Below are 3,286 nucleotides of genomic sequence, written 5' to 3'. Positions count from 1 at the left end.
TACATCAATATTTACATGGGCTATAGGGGATGGTTTCAGATTCTCAAGAACTTCACAATACACCAGAGGGTAGCCCTCATCAAGCAACATCATTATCCCAAGAACATTCATAACTTCACATGATGTTTATGATTACAGAAGAGAACCTATGTCACAAGATTACCTAGTTCTCAACACCACAGATAGCATGGGGGCTAGATTGAGTTCTTCTTGGCAAGCCTGTCATTGGAATCTTTAAGACTGGTGACAACTCTAACAATGGTCATTTAAACAAATGGCTATCCATATGTTGGGTTTTCTTAAATTGGGAGAGTCACTTCTAGTAATGAGAGAGTCCTTGATAAAAAGATAGAGTGCCCTTTTCTTACTTGTCTTTTGAGTAGGAAGACATCTGAATCATGGAACCAAATATAACACAAGAGTGCTGGGTGATCAGATTTTACATTGGTGCTGATTCTTATCCAATGCTCATGAAGAATTACAGATGTGGACTCAGAGGAAAGTAAAGCAGGGTTTATTAGAGAAGGAGAAAAAATGTCCAATGGTTTGCTGAAAAGGAGGTGGAGGAGAAGGATTCTTATATAGCAGTCTGAGCAATGGACTGACATTTTGATAAGGAAGTGACTTTAGTTATGTGGTAATCTAAGTGATTTTTTACCCTATTCTTTGTTGTGTTAAAAGACCGTAGAGATAGATGATTCTTGTCAGAGTACAGTTACTAAAGAGAAAGTGCTGCTCTTAACTTTCATTGCTTGAAGTAACAACACGGCAAGCTTTTGACTGTGAAAACTTAACCACTGTGACTATCTAGGGATGAAGAAAGTCATAGGTCTGACAGTACATTTTCTGTAGATTTACTATTGTAGAAAGTTACAATAATGAAACAGTATCATGTTGGGAAAAGAGTAGGCAAACAAATCTACAGAGCAAAATAGACCAGCAAAGTATGCCCACATAAATATAGTTAACTTATCCATGACAAAGAGAGAAAATCATAACAGCAGAGAAAAGAGTTTCCAAGAAGTGGTGACATAACATCTAACAATGCAAAAAAAAAGTAAGTTAATGTAGACACATTGTTTACAAACATATTATTTACAAAATTGTCAAAATGACATTTTGACAATTGAATTATTCATTTTGACAAAATGAATCACAGATTTAGATGTAAATCATAAACCTACCTGACTTCTAGAACATAACACTGGAAAATATCTACATGCTATTAGGTGCAGTAATGATGTTTTTTATAATACCCCAAGGAAAAATCCATGAAAGAGAGAATAGACAACTTGAACTCCATGCAAATTGAATATATCTGCATTGTGAAGAAAAGTCAAGAGGATTAAAACACATGAGACCAGCAGTTGGTGTAATGGCTATGTCACTGGACTCCCATGTTGTTGACCACGGTTCAAGTACCAGACACAGTGGCTTAAACACATGCCAAGCCTGTGTGCGTGTGTGCCTAAGATCCCAGAGGAGAATGGAGGAGAAGGGATTGCGGCATAGCCATCCACCCAGGGGGTGATTACTCGCTTCTTGCCTCTCTGTCTCTGTCTTTCTGGTGAGCATACGAGTCCTATGGGGTAAGCCTCCCCGAAAAAGAAACAAAAAAAAAAACAAAACAAAACACAAACCATACAGCAAGAGAAAAAACCTTATCAAAAGTTATATATGACTGGGTCTACCAGTGTGGCCGACATGATGACTAAGTTGGCTGGATCTCACATTGTTAACTACCTGATTAAAACCCTGGAATCAGTGGTTTGAGAAATATGCCAGGTGAATATACATAATTACCCAAATCCAAAAAAGAGGAAAAATGGAGGAGAAGCATTGCACCATGATCATCCCTCAATGTGGGGTGGATGCTTTCTCATGTTCCCTCAGTCTGCCTCTGCATATCTTTCAAGCCTGTGCATGTGACTTGTATATATACTGAATTATCCCTGTATCTTGCTGGTTTAGGGAGTCAATTTCCACGTTGCCTATCTCAAGTTAAATTACAGCCCAAGTGATTTAAACAACACACTGAGTATATGTGTATGCTTACCTGTACTCCAGCCATAGAAGAAAAATTGAGAGGAGATTGTGCTATCATCATGCCTTATTTTTTTTCTTTTTTCTTTTTTTTTTTTGGAGAGGTTTTCACTATAGGGTGCATGTGCTCGCCAGACAGAGAGAGACATAGAGACAGAAAGTGAGAAATAACCCCCCAGGGGTATGGTCATGCCACAATCCCTTCTCCTCCATTCTTCTCTCGGGATCTTGGGCACGCACGCACACGCGCCCGGTGTGAGTTTTAAGCCACCGGCTCTAGGACATGAACCGTGGTCAACTACGTAGGAGTCCAGCGACATAGCCATTACGCTAACTGCTGGTCCCCTATGATCATGCCCTATTGAAGAATGCTTTCTTCTTCTCCTTCTTTCTTTGTCTCTCTATCTCTATTTGGTAAATACAGGAACTCTGAAAAATTTTTTAAAAGTTAAGAAAATAAATATCTTTCTAAATCTAGGAGAATCCTTAAAACTTAATGATTAAAAAAAAAGTAATGGACAAACGATCTTAAGAGACACCTCGCAAAGAACAATAGTCTCTGAAATAGCTGACCTCCAAGTCACCTGGACCCCTCAGATAGGAGGCAACTCTGGAAATTCATGAGAAAATGGAGACTCTGAGAAGAAAGTTTGAAGGAAGCATGTCTGGAATCAGCAGAGGCTATGGTTATTGATCTCATGTAATTGTGACTAGTTTTGGCTCCCAGAGAATTCTCCTGTATCCTACAATTTAAATCAGAGTCATATGGGAAGCTGTGGAGAAGATTTCTAGGAACTCTTCATGAAGACATGTTATGGGAAAAGCTGACTTGGAGAAAAGAAAAAGGAAGATAGATCATGACTAGGATTTGGCATTCATGACAAAGATGCAACCCATTTCTGACTCTGTTGTAGTGGGCGAAGATGTCAAAGTTCTTGCAGTGATTTTTGGGCAGAAGACAGAGCTTTTTATAAAAGTTGAATCTTGGCTTTAAGCTTGCTCACATTACAGTCCCCTTTCTCTAATTTGCCAGGATCTTGGGCAGTGTCAATATGTCTTAAGCGTGTTCTGGCCAATCAGATTGGAAATTTGAACCATAATCAGCATGTATCTTTAAGGTCTACTGTGCTACACATTGTTCTTCAGCGTCTGGGCCAGAATATAAATTCCATATCAAATTAGCATTTTAAAATTTAACCTCTCCTAACTGAGTTTCCTCTGCTGATTTAAGTTCATACTATAG

Source organism: Tupaia chinensis, unplaced genomic scaffold (assembly GCF_000334495.1).
Source record: "Tupaia chinensis unplaced genomic scaffold, TupChi_1.0 Scaffold144113_1, whole genome shotgun sequence".
Lineage (NCBI taxonomy): Eukaryota > Metazoa > Chordata > Mammalia > Scandentia > Tupaiidae > Tupaia > Tupaia belangeri.
The sequence above is the reverse complement of the archived record's forward strand: the minus strand, read 5'-3'. Positions refer to the sequence as shown.